Here is a 17,500-nt window from a genome sequence, read left to right on the forward strand (position 1 = left end):
AAAAATTTTTCGGGCTTGGAAAAAATTGTCAGCCCGCTTCCTCCGGGTTGACCTGGTGGCCGAGCGGGGACTTGGACAATCTTTCGGACTTGGAAAAATTTTTCGGGCTTGGAAAAAAATTGTCAGCCCGCTTCCTCCGGGTTGACCTGGTGGCCGAGCGGGGACTTTGACAATCTTTCGGACTTGGAAAAATTTTTCGGGCTTGGAAAAAATTGTCAGCCCGCTTCCTCCGGGTTGACCTGGTGGCCGAGCGGGGACTTGGACAATCTTTCGGACTTGGAAAAATTTTTCGGGCTTGGAAAAAATTGTCAGCCCGCTTCCTCCGGGTTGACCTGGTGGCCGAGCGGGGACTTGGACAATCTTTCGGACTTGGAAAAATTTTTCGGGCTTGGAAAAAATTGTCAGCCCGCTTCCTCCGGGTTGACCTGGTGGCCGAGCGGGGACTTGGACAATCTTTCGGACTTGGAAAAATTTTTCGGGCTTGGAAAAAATTGTCAGCCCGCTTCCTCCGGGTTGACCTGGTGGCCGAGCGGGGACTTGGACAATCTTTCGGACTTGGAAAAAAAAATTTCAGCCCGCTTCCTCCGGGTTGACCTGGTGGCCGAGCATCTCACCGTCCCCGGACGCAGCGAGGGACTGCCTCCCGGCCGTCAGGATCGGGCCCCTGGAAGTCTGGGTGGGGTGCGGGGGGGGGGGGGGGAATTGCCCGACGCCTCCGAGGAGCGCTACCGGGGCGGGCCGGGCCCCCCCTGCTCGAAAAGGAAAAGAAGGATCGGGCCCACGAGAGACAGGGACCCGGCCGCCAGGCAGGCCGACCTGGGTTCACCGTCCCCGGCCGCAGCGAGGGACTGCCTCCCGGCTGACTGGATCGGGCCCCTGGAAGTCTGGAAAAAGTTTAACCCGACGCCTCCGAGGAGGGGGCGCCCAGGGAAGGAGGGAGAACCGGGTTGACCTGGCAAAGCGGCCACCAGGTATACCAGTTAAAACCTATGGGTTGACCCGGTGGCCGGAAAGCATACCGGCCAGCCAGGTGAACCCCGTTCGATTCCACGGGTTGACCTGGTGCCCGGGAGGGGACTCGGACGGTTCCCCCCGGGGTACGCCTTCCTCGGCCCGAAGGAACAGGGTGCGAACCAGGCGCGGGGGCGGGGCGGGGAACCGCTGGAACCGCTGGGGGACGGGGGACGGGGAGGGGGGGAATGGATCGGGCCTGCCGGGACCCGGCCGCCAGGCAAGCCGCCCCGGGCTCACCCTCCCTGGCCGCAGCGAGGGACTGCCCCCCCCCCCACCCCCGGCTGACAGGATCGGGCCCGCTGGAAGTCCGGGAAAATATTTTTCCCGACGCCGGAGGGAGGGGGGGGGGGAGGGGAAGGGGCTCTGACGGGCCAGCCCGGGCCCCGGAGCTTGAAAAGGAAAAAAAAGGATCGGGCCCGCGAGAGACGGGGGCCCTGCCGCACGGGGCAGTCCGACCGGGGCTCGCCGTGCGGCAGGCCCGGGCGCCGGCAGGGGAAAGCGGGCGAGGAGGCGCGGAGCCGGGTGCCTACGGCCATACCGGACCGAACGCCCCCGATCCCGTCCGATCTCGGAAGGTAAACCGTCCCGGGCCTGGCTAGTACTTGGATGGGTGACCGCCTGGGAATCCCAGGTGCCGTAGGCAGCTTTTCCCGGTCCGAGCCAGCTCTCTCTCCTTTTTCTGGGGAGGAAGGAGAAGGGGGGGGGGGGGCGGGCCAGAAAGCCCCTCGTCGCTCCTGCCGAGTCGGAGGTCGCGGCCGCAGGTCACGGGTCGGGGCGCCTGGGGTCCGGCTCCCCCCAACACCCACCCGGCTTCCTCCGCGGAGGACCCCCGGCCACCGAAGCCGCTGGGGGAGACCCCGGGCATGCGGCGGACTGGCCCGGACCCTCCCGGCCCCGCTGCGCCCGGCCGCCGGCCCGCGGGCCCGACCCGAATCCCCCCGCGGCCACCCAGGCGAGGCCTGGCCTGGAGGGCCCCACGGCGGGTCTGCAGCTCCCCCCGGGCTTCCTCCCCCGAGGACCCACGCCCCCCCTGAGCCGCAGGGGGAGACCCCGGGCCCGGGGCGGACTCGCTCGGGCCCCCCCCCTGCGCCCGGCCGCCGGCCCGCGGGACCGCCCCCGAATCCCCCCGCGGCCAGGCAGGAGAGGCCTGGCCTGGATGCCACGGAGGACCCGCGGCCCCCAAAGCCGCAGGAGGCGCCCCCGGCCCCGGGGCCGGTAAGCCCCGTGTCGCTCCCCCCCCCCTCACCCCCCCACCCCCCCCGCGCCTCGCTGCCGGGCACCGGGCACCGCCCCAGAGTCAGCCGCAGCCGGCCGGCCTGAGAGCTGCCCTCCTGTGTGAGACTACGTTGATACTAACCGGCCATCAGGCAGGTCAACCCCATTGCTAGACCTGGGTGGACCTGGTGGCCGAGCGGGGACTTAGGAAATTTTCCAGCCTTTTCCCGGGGCGTGACCTGTTGTCCCGGTGGGGACTTTGAAAATTTTACAGCCGCTTCCCGGGGCTTGACCGGTTGTCCTGAAGGCCCCCCACCCCCACCCCCACCCCCGGGCTCCTGCTCCCCTCTCCCCAGCCTCGGTGCTCCGCTCCCAGCCTCGGAGGCTGCCTCTCTGCGGCGGCTGCATCGCGTCCGAGGACGCTCACCCTCCGGAGGCTGGCTGTAAAGCCTGACACCCACCACCGCCGCCGCCCCGACTCTCCGAGGGGCGACTCTGAGGCCTCCCCCCACCCCCGGACCACCCTGGAGACGACTGCTAAGCCCCCACCCCCGGCCAGTCTAGGGGAAGACTGCTAAGCCTCTCCCCCCCCTGCCCCACCCACCCACACTGTCTGGGGGATGACTATTAAGCCTCCCCCCCGCCCAGCCTGGGGGAAGACTGTTAAGCCTCCCCCCCACCCACCCTGTCTGGGGGACGACTATTAAGCTTCCCCCCCGCCGGAGCGCCCGGGGGACGACTATTAAGCCTTCCCCCGGACTGCCCGGCGGACGACTGCGAAGCCTCCCGCTCAGCCTGGGGGAAGACTGTTAAGCCTCCCCCCCACCCACCCTGTCTGGGGGACGACTATTAAGCTTTCCCCTCCGGAGCGCCCGGGGGACGACTATTAAGCCTCCCCCGGACTGCCCGGGGGATGACTGCGAAGCCTCCCGCTTTGCCTGGGGGAAGACTGTTAAGCCTCCCCCCCCACCCACCCACCCACACTGTCTGGGGGACGACTGTTAAGCTTTCCCCCCCGGAGCGCCCGGGGGACGACTATTAAGCCTCCCCCGGACTGCCCGGGGGACGACTGCGAAGCCTCCCGCTCAGCCTGGGGGAAGACTGTTAAGCCTCCCCCCCCCCCACCCACCCACACTGTCCGGGGGACGACTATTAAGCTTTCCCCCCCGGAGCGCCCGGGGGACGACTATTAAGCCTCCCCCGGACTGCCCGGGGGACGACTGCGAAGCCTCCCGCTCAGCCTGGGGGAAGACTGTTAAGCCTCCCCCCCACCCACCCTGTCTGGGGGACGACTATTAAGCTTTCCCCTCCGGAGCGCCCGGGGGACGACTATTAAGCCTCCCCCGGACTGCCCGGGGGATGACTGCGAAGCCTCCCGCTTTGCCTGGGGGAAGACTGTTAAGCCTCCCCCCCCACCCACCCACCCACACTGTCTGGGGGACGACTGTTAAGCTTTCCCCCCCGGAGCGCCCGGGGGACGACTATTAAGCCTCCCCCGGACTGCCCGGGGGACGACTGCGAAGCCTCCCGCTCAGCCTGGGGGAAGACTGTTAAGCCTCCCCCCCACCCACCCACCCACACTGTCTGGGGGACGACTATTAAGCTTTCCCCCCCGGAGCGCCCGGGGGACGACTATTAAGCCTTCCCCCGGACTGCCCGGGGGACGACTGCGAAGCCTCCCGCTCAGCCTGGGGGAAGACTGTTAAGCCTCCCCCCCACCCACCCTGTCTGGGGGACGACTATTAAGCTTTCCCCTCCGGAGCGCCCGGGGGACGACTATTAAGCCTCCCCCGGACTGCCCGGGGGATGACTGCGAAGCCTCCCGCTTTGCCTGGGGGAAGACTGTTAAGCCTCCCCCCCCACCCACCCACCCACACTGTCTGGGGGACGACTGTTAAGCTTTCCCCCCCGGAGCGCCCGGGGGACGACTATTAAGCCTCCCCCGGACTGCCCGGGGGACGACTGCGAAGCCTCCCGCTCAGCCTGGGGGAAGAGTGTTAAGCCTCCCCCCCCCCCACCCACCCACACTGTCCGGGGGACGACTATTAAGCTTTCCCCCCCGGAGCGCCCGGGGGACGACTATTAAGCCTTCCCCCGGACTGCCCGGGGGACGACTGCGAAGCCTCCCGCTCAGCCTGGGGGAAGACTGTTAAGCCTCCCCCCCACCCACCCTGTCTGGGGGACGACTATTAAGCTTTCCCCTCCGGAGCGCCCGGGGGACGACTATTAAGCCTTCCCCCGGACTGCCCGGGGGACGACTATTAAGCCTCCCCCGGACCTGCTCCATCTCGACTATTAAGCCCCCCTCTGTGGTCCTCAGGACCACTGCCGCGCGGCCCGCGGAGTGGGGTGACACCCGGGCCGCACAGCAAACCGGCCACCAGGTCAACCCATTGAATCCAATGGGTTGACCTGGTGGCCGGAAATCAAACCGGCCACCAGGTCAACCCATTAGATTCAGTGGGTTGACCTGGTGGCCGAGCGGGGACTTAGAAAATTTTACAGCCGCTTCCCCGGGGGTTGACCTGTTGTCCCGGTGGGGACTTTGAAATTTTTACAGCCGCTTCCCCGGGGGTTGACCGGTTGTCCTGAAGGCCCCCCACCCCACCCCCTCCCGGGCTCCTGCTCCCCTCTCCCCAGTCTCGGTGCTCCGCTCCCAGCCTCGGAGGCTGCCTCTCTGCGGCGGCTGCATCGCGTCCGAGGACGCTCACCCTCCGGAGGCTGGCTGTAAAGCCTGACACCCACCGCCGCCGCCGCCCCGACTCTCCGAGGGGCGACTCTGAGGCCTCCCCCCACCCCCGGACCACCCTGGAGACGACTGCTAAGCCCCCACCCCCGGCCAGTCTAGGGGAAGACTGCTAAGCCTCTCCCCCCCCTGCCCCACCCACCCACACTGTCTGGGGGATGACTATTAAGCCTCCCCCCCGCCCAGCCTGGGGGAAGACTGTTAAGCCTCCCCCCCACCCACCCTGTCTGGGGGACGACTATTAAGCTTCCCCCCCGCCGGAGCGCCCGGGGGACGACTATTAAGCCTTCCCCCGGACTGCCCGGCGGACGACTGCGAAGCCTCCCGCTCAGCCTGGGGGAAGACTGTTAAGCCTCCCCCCCACCCACCCTGTCTGGGGGACGACTATTAAGCTTTCCCCTCCGGAGCGCCCGGGGGACGACTATTAAGCCTCCCCCGGACTGCCCGGGGGATGACTGCGAAGCCTCCCGCTTTGCCTGGGGGAAGACTGTTAAGCCTCCCCCCCCACCCACCCACCCACACTGTCTGGGGGACGACTGTTAAGCTTTCCCCCCCGGAGCGCCCGGGGGACGACTATTAAGCCTCCCCCGGACTGCCCGGGGGACGACTGCGAAGCCTCCCGCTCAGCCTGGGGGAAGACTGTTAAGCCTCCCCCCCCCCCACCCACCCACACTGTCCGGGGGACGACTATTAAGCTTTCCCCCCCGGAGCGCCCGGGGGACGACTATTAAGCCTTCCCCCGGACTGCCCGGGGGACGACTGCGAAGCCTCCCGCTCAGCCTGGGGGAAGACTGTTAAGCCTCCCCCCCACCCACCCTGTCTGGGGGACGACTATTAAGCTTTCCCCTCCGGAGCGCCCGGGGGACGACTATTAAGCCTTCCCCCGGACTGCCCGGGGGACGACTATTAAGCCTCCCCCGGACCTGCTCCATCTCGACTATTAAGCCCCCCTCTGTGGTCCTCAGGACCACTGCCGCGCGGCCCGCGGAGTGGGGTGACACCCGGGCCGCACAGCAAACCGGCCACCAGGTCAACCCATTGAATCCAATGGGTTGACCTGGTGGCCGGAAATCAAACCGGCCACCAGGTCAACCCATTAGATTCAGTGGGTTGACCTGGTGGCCGAGCGGGGACTTAGAAAATTTTACAGCCGCTTCCCCGGGGGTTGACCTGTTGTCCCGGTGGGGACTTTGAAATTTTTACAGCCGCTTCCCCGGGGGTTGACCGGTTGTCCTGAAGGCCCCCCACCCCACCCCCTCCCGGGCTCCTGCTCCCCTCTCCCCAGTCTCGGTGCTCCGCTCCCAGCCTCGGAGGCTGCCTCTCTGCGGCGGCTGCATCGCGTCCGAGGACGCTCACCCTCCGGAGGCTGGCTGTAAAGCCTGACACCCACCGCCGCCGCCGCCCCGACTCTCCGAGGGGCGACTCTGAGGCCTCCCCCCACCCCCGGACCACCCTGGAGACGACTGCTAAGCCCCCACCCCCGGCCAGTCTAGGGGAAGACTGCTAAGCCTCTCCCCCCCCTGCCCCACCCACCCACACTGTCTGGGGGATGACTATTAAGCCTCCCCCCCGCCCAGCCTGGGGGAAGACTGTTAAGCCTCCCCCCCACCCACCCTGTCTGGGGGACGACTATTAAGCTTCCCCCCCGCCGGAGCGCCCGGGGGACGACTATTAAGCCTTCCCCCGGACTGCCCGGCGGACGACTGCGAAGCCTCCCGCTCAGCCTGGGGGAAGACTGTTAAGCCTCCCCCCCACCCACCCTGTCTGGGGGACGACTATTAAGCTTTCCCCTCCGGAGCGCCCGGGGGACGACTATTAAGCCTCCCCCGGACTGCCCGGGGGATGACTGCGAAGCCTCCCGCTTTGCCTGGGGGAAGACTGTTAAGCCTCCCCCCCCACCCACCCACCCACACTGTCTGGGGGACGACTGTTAAGCTTTCCCCCCCGGAGCGCCCGGGGGACGACTATTAAGCCTCCCCCGGACTGCCCGGGGGACGACTGCGAAGCCTCCCGCTCAGCCTGGGGGAAGACTGTTAAGCCTCCCCCCCCCCCACCCACCCACACTGTCCGGGGGACGACTATTAAGCTTTCCCCCCCGGAGCGCCCGGGGGACGACTATTAAGCCTTCCCCCGGACTGCCCGGGGGACGACTGCGAAGCCTCCCGCTCAGCCTGGGGGAAGACTGTTAAGCCTCCCCCCCACCCACCCTGTCTGGGGGACGACTATTAAGCTTTCCCCTCCGGAGCGCCCGGGGGACGACTATTAAGCCTTCCCCCGGACTGCCCGGGGGACGACTATTAAGCCTCCCCCGGACCTGCTCCATCTCGACTATTAAGCCCCCCTCTGTGGTCCTCAGGACCACTGCCGCGCGGCCCGCGGAGTGGGGTGACACCCGGGCCGCACAGCAAACCGGCCACCAGGTCAACCCATTGAATCCAATGGGTTGACCTGGTGGCCGGAAATCAAACCGGCCACCAGGTCAACCCATTAGATTCAGTGGGTTGACCTGGTGGCCGAGCGGGGACTTAGAAAATTTTACAGCCGCTTCCCCGGGGGTTGACCTGTTGTCCCGGTGGGGACTTTGAAATTTTTACAGCCGCTTCCCCGGGGGTTGACCGGTTGTCCTGAAGGCCCCCCACCCCACCCCCTCCCGGGCTCCTGCTCCCCTCTCCCCAGTCTCGGTGCTCCGCTCCCAGCCTCGGAGGCTGCCTCTCTGCGGCGGCTGCATCGCGTCCGAGGACGCTCACCCTCCGGAGGCTGGCTGTAAAGCCTGACACCCACCGCCGCCGCCGCCCCGACTCTCCGAGGGGCGACTCTGAGGCCTCCCCCCACCCCCGGACCACCCTGGAGACGACTGCTAAGCCCCCACCCCCGGCCAGTCTAGGGGAAGACTGCTAAGCCTCTCCCCCCCCTGCCCCACCCACCCACACTGTCTGGGGGATGACTATTAAGCCTCCCCCCCGCCCAGCCTGGGGGAAGACTGTTAAGCCTCCCCCCCACCCACCCTGTCTGGGGGACGACTATTAAGCTTCCCCCCCGCCGGAGCGCCCGGGGGACGACTATTAAGCCTTCCCCCGGACTGCCCGGCGGACGACTGCGAAGCCTCCCGCTCAGCCTGGGGGAAGACTGTTAAGCCTCCCCCCCACCCACCCTGTCTGGGGGACGACTATTAAGCTTTCCCCTCCGGAGCGCCCGGGGGACGACTATTAAGCCTCCCCCGGACTGCCCGGGGGATGACTGCGAAGCCTCCCGCTTTGCCTGGGGGAAGACTGTTAAGCCTCCCCCCCCACCCACCCACCCACACTGTCTGGGGGACGACTGTTAAGCTTTCCCCCCCGGAGCGCCCGGGGGACGACTATTAAGCCTCCCCCGGACTGCCCGGGGGACGACTGCGAAGCCTCCCGCTCAGCCTGGGGGAAGACTGTTAAGCCTCCCCCCCCCCCACCCACCCACACTGTCCGGGGGACGACTATTAAGCTTTCCCCCCCGGAGCGCCCGGGGGACGACTATTAAGCCTTCCCCCGGACTGCCCGGGGGACGACTGCGAAGCCTCCCGCTCAGCCTGGGGGAAGACTGTTAAGCCTCCCCCCCACCCACCCTGTCTGGGGGACGACTATTAAGCTTTCCCCTCCGGAGCGCCCGGGGGACGACTATTAAGCCTTCCCCCGGACTGCCCGGGGGACGACTATTAAGCCTCCCCCGGACCTGCTCCATCTCGACTATTAAGCCCCCCTCTGTGGTCCTCAGGACCACTGCCGCGCGGCCCGCGGAGTGGGGTGACACCCGGGCCGCACAGCAAACCGGCCACCAGGTCAACCCATTGAATCCAATGGGTTGACCTGGTGGCCGGAAATCAAACCGGCCACCAGGTCAACCCATTAGATTCAGTGGGTTGACCTGGTGGCCGAGCGGGGACTTAGAAAATTTTACAGCCGCTTCCCCGGGGGTTGACCTGTTGTCCCGGTGGGGACTTTGAAATTTTTACAGCCGCTTCCCCGGGGGTTGACCGGTTGTCCTGAAGGCCCCCCACCCCACCCCCTCCCGGGCTCCTGCTCCCCTCTCCCCAGTCTCGGTGCTCCGCTCCCAGCCTCGGAGGCTGCCTCTCTGCGGCGGCTGCATCGCGTCCGAGGACGCTCACCCTCCGGAGGCTGGCTGTAAAGCCTGACACCCACCGCCGCCGCCGCCCCGACTCTCCGAGGGGCGACTCTGAGGCCTCCCCCCACCCCCGGACCACCCTGGAGACGACTGCTAAGCCCCCACCCCCGGCCAGTCTAGGGGAAGACTGCTAAGCCTCTCCCCCCCCTGCCCCACCCACCCACACTGTCTGGGGGATGACTATTAAGCCTCCCCCCCGCCCAGCCTGGGGGAAGACTGTTAAGCCTCCCCCCCACCCACCCTGTCTGGGGGACGACTATTAAGCTTCCCCCCCGCCGGAGCGCCCGGGGGACGACTATTAAGCCTTCCCCCGGACTGCCCGGCGGACGACTGCGAAGCCTCCCGCTCAGCCTGGGGGAAGACTGTTAAGCCTCCCCCCCACCCACCCTGTCTGGGGGACGACTATTAAGCTTTCCCCTCCGGAGCGCCCGGGGGACGACTATTAAGCCTCCCCCGGACTGCCCGGGGGATGACTGCGAAGCCTCCCGCTTTGCCTGGGGGAAGACTGTTAAGCCTCCCCCCCCACCCACCCACCCACACTGTCTGGGGGACGACTGTTAAGCTTTCCCCCCCGGAGCGCCCGGGGGACGACTATTAAGCCTCCCCCGGACTGCCCGGGGGACGACTGCGAAGCCTCCCGCTCAGCCTGGGGGAAGACTGTTAAGCCTCCCCCCCCCACACCCACCCACACTGTCCGGGGGACGACTATTAAGCTTTCCCCCCCGGAGCGCCCGGGGGACGACTATTAAGCCTTCCCCCGGACTGCCCGGGGGACGACTGCGAAGCCTCCCGCTCAGCCTGGGGGAAGACTGTTAAGCCTCCCCCCCACCCACCCTGTCTGGGGGACGACTATTAAGCTTTCCCCTCCGGAGCGCCCGGGGGACGACTATTAAGCCTCCCCCGGACTGCCCGGGGGATGACTGCGAAGCCTCCCGCTTTGCCTGGGGGAAGACTGTTAAGCCTCCCCCCCCACCCACCCACCCACACTGTCTGGGGGACGACTGTTAAGCTTTCCCCCCCGGAGCGCCCGGGGGACGACTATTAAGCCTCCCCCGGACTGCCCGGGGGACGACTGCGAAGCCTCCCGCTCAGCCTGGGGGAAGACTGTTAAGCCTCCCCCCCCCCCACCCACCCACACTGTCCGGGGGACGACTATTAAGCTTTCCCCCCCGGAGCGCCCGGGGGACGACTATTAAGCCTTCCCCCGGACTGCCCGGGGGACGACTGCGAAGCCTCCCGCTCAGCCTGGGGGAAGACTGTTAAGCCTCCCCCCCACCCACCCTGTCTGGGGGACGACTATTAAGCTTTCCCCTCCGGAGCGCCCGGGGGACGACTATTAAGCCTCCCCCGGACTGCCCGGGGGATGACTGCGAAGCCTCCCGCTTTGCCTGGGGGAAGACTGTTAAGCCTCCCCCCCCACCCACCCACCCACACTGTCTGGGGGACGACTGTTAAGCTTTCCCCCCCGGAGCGCCCGGGGGACGACTATTAAGCCTCCCCCGGACTGCCCGGGGGACGACTGCGAAGCCTCCCGCTCAGCCTGGGGGAAGAGTGTTAAGCCTCCCCCCCCCCCACCCACCCACACTGTCCGGGGGACGACTATTAAGCTTTCCCCCCCGGAGCGCCCGGGGGACGACTATTAAGCCTTCCCCCGGACTGCCCGGGGGACGACTGCGAAGCCTCCCGCTCAGCCTGGGGGAAGACTGTTAAGCCTCCCCCCCACCCACCCTGTCTGGGGGACGACTATTAAGCTTTCCCCTCCGGAGCGCCCGGGGGACGACTATTAAGCCTTCCCCCGGACTGCCCGGGGGACGACTATTAAGCCTCCCCCGGACCTGCTCCATCTCGACTATTAAGCCCCCCTCTGTGGTCCTCAGGACCACTGCCGCGCGGCCCGCGGAGTGGGGTGACACCCGGGCCGCACAGCAAACCGGCCACCAGGTCAACCCATTGAATCCAATGGGTTGACCTGGTGGCCGGAAATCAAACCGGCCACCAGGTCAACCCATTAGATTCAGTGGGTTGACCTGGTGGCCGAGCGGGGACTTAGAAAATTTTACAGCCGCTTCCCCGGGGGTTGACCTGTTGTCCCGGTGGGGACTTTGAAATTTTTACAGCCGCTTCCCCGGGGGTTGACCGGTTGTCCTGAAGGCCCCCCACCCCACCCCCTCCCGGGCTCCTGCTCCCCTCTCCCCAGTCTCGGTGCTCCGCTCCCAGCCTCGGAGGCTGCCTCTCTGCGGCGGCTGCATCGCGTCCGAGGACGCTCACCCTCCGGAGGCTGGCTGTAAAGCCTGACACCCACCGCCGCCGCCGCCCCGACTCTCCGAGGGGCGACTCTGAGGCCTCCCCCCACCCCCGGACCACCCTGGAGACGACTGCTAAGCCCCCACCCCCGGCCAGTCTAGGGGAAGACTGCTAAGCCTCTCCCCCCCCTGCCCCACCCACCCACACTGTCTGGGGGATGACTATTAAGCCTCCCCCCCGCCCAGCCTGGGGGAAGACTGTTAAGCCTCCCCCCCACCCACCCACCCACACTGTCTGGGGGACGACTATTAAGCTTTCCCCCCCGGAGCGCCCGGGGGACGACTATTAAGCCTCCCCCGGACTGCCCGGGGGACGACTGCGAAGCCTCCCGCTCAGCCTGGGGGAAGACTGTTAAGCCTCCCCCCCACCCACCCTGTCTGGGGGACGACTATTAAGCTTTCCCCTCCGGAGCGCCCGGGGGACGACTATTAAGCCTCCCCCGGACTGCCCGGGGGATGACTGCGAAGCCTCCCGCTTTGCCTGGGGGAAGACTGTTAAGCCTCCCCCCCCACCCACCCACCCACACTGTCTGGGGGACGACTGTTAAGCTTTCCCCCCCGGAGCGCCCGGGGGACGACTATTAAGCCTCCCCCGGACTGCCCGGGGGACGACTGCGAAGCCTCCCGCTCAGCCTGGGGGAAGACTGTTAAGCCTCCCCCCCACCCACCCACCCACACTGTCTGGGGGACGACTATTAAGCTTTCCCCCCCGGAGCGCCCGGGGGACGACTATTAAGCCTTCCCCCGGACTGCCCGGGGGACGACTGCGAAGCCTCCCGCTCAGCCTGGGGGAAGACTGTTAAGCCTCCCCCCCACCCACCCTGTCTGGGGGACGACTATTAAGCTTTCCCCTCCGGAGCGCCCGGGGGACGACTATTAAGCCTCCCCCGGACTGCCCGGGGGATGACTGCGAAGCCTCCCGCTTTGCCTGGGGGAAGACTGTTAAGCCTCCCCCCCCACCCACCCACCCACACTGTCTGGGGGACGACTGTTAAGCTTTCCCCCCCGGAGCGCCCGGGGGACGACTATTAAGCCTCCCCCGGACTGCCCGGGGGACGACTGCGAAGCCTCCCGCTCAGCCTGGGGGAAGAGTGTTAAGCCTCCCCCCCCCCCACCCACCCACACTGTCCGGGGGACGACTATTAAGCTTTCCCCCCCGGAGCGCCCGGGGGACGACTATTAAGCCTTCCCCCGGACTGCCCGGGGGACGACTGCGAAGCCTCCCGCTCAGCCTGGGGGAAGACTGTTAAGCCTCCCCCCCACCCACCCTGTCTGGGGGACGACTATTAAGCTTTCCCCTCCGGAGCGCCCGGGGGACGACTATTAAGCCTTCCCCCGGACTGCCCGGGGGACGACTATTAAGCCTCCCCCGGACCTGCTCCATCTCGACTATTAAGCCCCCCTCTGTGGTCCTCAGGACCACTGCCGCGCGGCCCGCGGAGTGGGGTGACACCCGGGCCGCACAGCAAACCGGCCACCAGGTCAACCCATTGAATCCAATGGGTTGACCTGGTGGCCGGAAATCAAACCGGCCACCAGGTCAACCCATTAGATTCAGTGGGTTGACCTGGTGGCCGAGCGGGGACTTAGAAAATTTTACAGCCGCTTCCCCGGGGGTTGACCTGTTGTCCCGGTGGGGACTTTGAAATTTTTACAGCCGCTTCCCCGGGGGTTGACCGGTTGTCCTGAAGGCCCCCCACCCCACCCCCTCCCGGGCTCCTGCTCCCCTCTCCCCAGTCTCGGTGCTCCGCTCCCAGCCTCGGAGGCTGCCTCTCTGCGGCGGCTGCATCGCGTCCGAGGACGCTCACCCTCCGGAGGCTGGCTGTAAAGCCTGACACCCACCGCCGCCGCCGCCCCGACTCTCCGAGGGGCGACTCTGAGGCCTCCCCCCACCCCCGGACCACCCTGGAGACGACTGCTAAGCCCCCACCCCCGGCCAGTCTAGGGGAAGACTGCTAAGCCTCTCCCCCCCCTGCCCCACCCACCCACACTGTCTGGGGGATGACTATTAAGCCTCCCCCCCGCCCAGCCTGGGGGAAGACTGTTAAGCCTCCCCCCCACCCACCCACCCACACTGTCTGGGGGACGACTATTAAGCTTTCCCCCCCGGAGCGCCCGGGGCACGACTATTAAGCCTCCCCCGGACTGCCCGGGGGACGACTGCGAAGCCTCCCGCTCAGCCTGGGGGAAGACTGTTAAGCCTCCCCCCCACCCACCCACCCACACTGTCTGGGGGACGACTATTAAGCTTTCCCCCCCGGAGCGCCCGGGGGACGACTATTAAGCCTTCCCCCGGACTGCCCGGGGGACGACTGCGAAGCCTCCCGCTCATCCTGGGGGAAGACTGTTAAGCCTCCCCCCCACCCACCCACCTACACTGTCTGGGGGACGACTATTAAGCTTTCCCCCCCGGAGCGCCCGGGGCACGACTATTAAGCCTTCCCCCGGACTGCCCGGGGGATGACTGCGAAGCCTCCCGCTCAGCCTGGGGGAAGACTGTTAAGCCTCCCCCCCACCCACCCTGTCTGGGGGACGACTATTAAGCTTTCCCCTCCGGAGCGCCCGGGGGACGACTATTAAGCCTCCCCCGGACTGCCCGGGGGATGACTGCGAAGCCTCCCGCTTTGCCTGGGGGAAGACTGTTAAGCCTCCCCCCCCACCCACCCACCCACACTGTCTGGGGGACGACTGTTAAGCTTTCCCCCCCGGAGCGCCCGGGGGACGACTATTAAGCCTCCCCCGGACTGCCCGGGGGACGACTGCGAAGCCTCCCGCTCAGCCTGGGGGAAGACTGTTAAGCCTCCCCCCCACCCACCCACCCACACTGTCTGGGGGACGACTATTAAGCTTTCCCCCCCGGAGCGCCCGGGGGACGACTATTAAGCCTTCCCCCGGACTGCCCGGGGGACGACTGCGAAGCCTCCCGCTCAGCCTGGGGGAAGACTGTTAAGCCTCCCCCCCACCCACCCTGTCTGGGGGACGACTATTAAGCTTTCCCCTCCGGAGCGCCCGGGGGACGACTATTAAGCCTCCCCCGGACTGCCCGGGGGATGACTGCGAAGCCTCCCGCTTTGCCTGGGGGAAGACTGTTAAGCCTCCCCCCCCACCCACCCACCCACACTGTCTGGGGGACGACTGTTAAGCTTTCCCCCCCGGAGCGCCCGGGGGACGACTATTAAGCCTCCCCCGGACTGCCCGGGGGACGACTGCGAAGCCTCCCGCTCAGCCTGGGGGAAGACTGTTAAGCCTCCCCCCCCCCCACCCACCCACACTGTCCGGGGGACGACTATTAAGCTTTCCCCCCCGGAGCGCCCGGGGGACGACTATTAAGCCTTCCCCCGGACTGCCCGGGGGACGACTGCGAAGCCTCCCGCTCAGCCTGGGGGAAGACTGTTAAGCCTCCCCCCCACCCACCCTGTCTGGGGGACGACTATTAAGCTTTCCCCTCCGGAGCGCCCGGGGGACGACTATTAAGCCTCCCCCGGACTGCCCGGGGGATGACTGCGAAGCCTCCCGCTTTGCCTGGGGGAAGACTGTTAAGCCTCCCCCCCCACCCACCCACCCACACTGTCTGGGGGACGACTGTTAAGCTTTCCCCCCCGGAGCGCCCGGGGGACGACTATTAAGCCTCCCCCGGACTGCCCGGGGGACGACTGCGAAGCCTCCCGCTCAGCCTGGGGGAAGAGTGTTAAGCCTCCCCCCCCCCCACCCACCCACACTGTCCGGGGGACGACTATTAAGCTTTCCCCCCCGGAGCGCCCGGGGGACGACTATTAAGCCTTCCCCCGGACTGCCCGGGGGACGACTGCGAAGCCTCCCGCTCAGCCTGGGGGAAGACTGTTAAGCCTCCCCCCCACCCACCCTGTCTGGGGGACGACTATTAAGCTTTCCCCTCCGGAGCGCCCGGGGGACGACTATTAAGCCTTCCCCCGGACTGCCCGGGGGACGACTATTAAGCCTCCCCCGGACCTGCTCCATCTCGACTATTAAGCCCCCCTCTGTGGTCCTCAGGACCACTGCCGCGCGGCCCGCGGAGTGGGGTGACACCCGGGCCGCACAGCAAACCGGCCACCAGGTCAACCCATTGAATCCAATGGGTTGACCTGGTGGCCGGAAATCAAACCGGCCACCAGGTCAACCCATTAGATTCAGTGGGTTGACCTGGTGGCCGAGCGGGGACTTAGAAAATTTTACAGCCGCTTCCCCGGGGGTTGACCTGTTGTCCCGGTGGGGACTTTGAAATTTTTACAGCCGCTTCCCCGGGGGTTGACCGGTTGTCCTGAAGGCCCCCCACCCCACCCCCTCCCGGGCTCCTGCTCCCCTCTCCCCAGTCTCGGTGCTCCGCTCCCAGCCTCGGAGGCTGCCTCTCTGCGGCGGCTGCATCGCGTCCGAGGACGCTCACCCTCCGGAGGCTGGCTGTAAAGCCTGACACCCACCGCCGCCGCCGCCCCGACTCTCCGAGGGGCGACTCTGAGGCCTCCCCCCACCCCCGGACCACCCTGGAGACGACTGCTAAGCCCCCACCCCCGGCCAGTCTAGGGGAAGACTGCTAAGCCTCTCCCCCCCCTGCCCCACCCACCCACACTGTCTGGGGGATGACTATTAAGCCTCCCCCCCGCCCAGCCTGGGGGAAGACTGTTAAGCCTCCCCCCCACCCACCCACCCACACTGTCTGGGGGACGACTATTAAGCTTTCCCCCCCGGAGCGCCCGGGGCACGACTATTAAGCCTCCCCCGGACTGCCCGGGGGACGACTGCGAAGCCTCCCGCTCAGCCTGGGGGAAGACTGTTAAGCCTCCCCCCCACCCACCCTGTCTGGGGGACGACTATTAAGCTTTCCCCTCCGGAGCGCCCGGGGGACGACTATTAAGCCTCCCCCGGACTGCCCGGGGGATGACTGCGAAGCCTCCCGCTTTGCCTGGGGGAAGACTGTTAAGCCTCCCCCCCCACCCACCCACCCACACTGTCTGGGGGACGACTGTTAAGCTTTCCCCCCCGGAGCGCCCGGGGGACGACTATTAAGCCTCCCCCGGACTGCCCGGGGGACGACTGCGAAGCCTCCCGCTCAGCCTGGGGGAAGACTGTTAAGCCTCCCCCCCACCCACCCACCCACACTGTCTGGGGGACGACTATTAAGCTTTCCCCCCCGGAGCGCCCGGGGGACGACTATTAAGCCTTCCCCCGGACTGCCCGGGGGACGACTGCGAAGCCTCCCGCTCAGCCTGGGGGAAGACTGTTAAGCCTCCCCCCCACCCACCCTGTCTGGGGGACGACTATTAAGCTTTCCCCTCCGGAGCGCCCGGGGGACGACTATTAAGCCTCCCCCGGACTGCCCGGGGGATGACTGCGAAGCCTCCCGCTTTGCCTGGGGGAAGACTGTTAAGCCTCCCCCCCCACCCACCCACCCACACTGTCTGGGGGACGACTGTTAAGCTTTCCCCCCCGGAGCGCCCGGGGGACGACTATTAAGCCTCCCCCGGACTGCCCGGGGGACGACTGCGAAGCCTCCCGCTCAGCCTGGGGGAAGACTGTTAAGCCTCCCCCCCCCCCACCCACCCACACTGTCCGGGGGACGACTATTAAGCTTTCCCCCCCGGAGCGCCCGGGGGACGACTATTAAGCCTTCCCCCGGACTGCCCGGGGGACGACTGCGAAGCCTCCCGCTCAGCCTGGGGGAAGACTGTTAAGCCTCCCCCCCACCCACCCTGTCTGGGGGACGACTATTAAGCTTTCCCCTCCGGAGCGCCCGGGGGACGACTATTAAGCCTTCCCCCGGACTGCCCGGGGGACGACTATTAAGCCTCCCCCGGACCTGCTCCATCTCGACTATTAAGCCCCCCTCTGTGGTCCTCAGGACCACTGCCGCGCGGCCCGCGGAGTGGGGTGACACCCGGGCCGCACAGCAAACCGGCCACCAGGTCAACCCATTGAATCCAATGGGTTGACCTGGTGGCCGGAAATCAAACCGGCCACCAGGTCAACCCATTAGATTCAGTGGGTTGACCTGGTGGCCGAGCGGGGACTTAGAAAATTTTACAGCCGCTTCCCCGGGGGTTGACCTGTTGTC

The 17,500-nt window shown here is 67.1% G+C and overlaps 1 non-coding gene across 1 annotated transcript; it reads left to right on the forward strand.

Moving 5' to 3' along the window:
• The first annotated feature begins 1,538 nt into the window (after positions 1 to 1,538).
• On the forward strand, positions 1,539 to 1,657 carry LOC135889663 (5S ribosomal RNA). The gene has a single exon (XR_010562002.1). It is a non-coding gene; the product is annotated as a 5S ribosomal RNA (ribosomal RNA).
• Positions 1,658 to 17,500: the final 15,843 nt, after the last annotated feature.

This window comes from Emys orbicularis, chromosome 15, assembly GCF_028017835.1.
Source record: "Emys orbicularis isolate rEmyOrb1 chromosome 15, rEmyOrb1.hap1, whole genome shotgun sequence".
Taxonomy (NCBI): Eukaryota; Metazoa; Chordata; order Testudines; family Emydidae; genus Emys; species Emys orbicularis.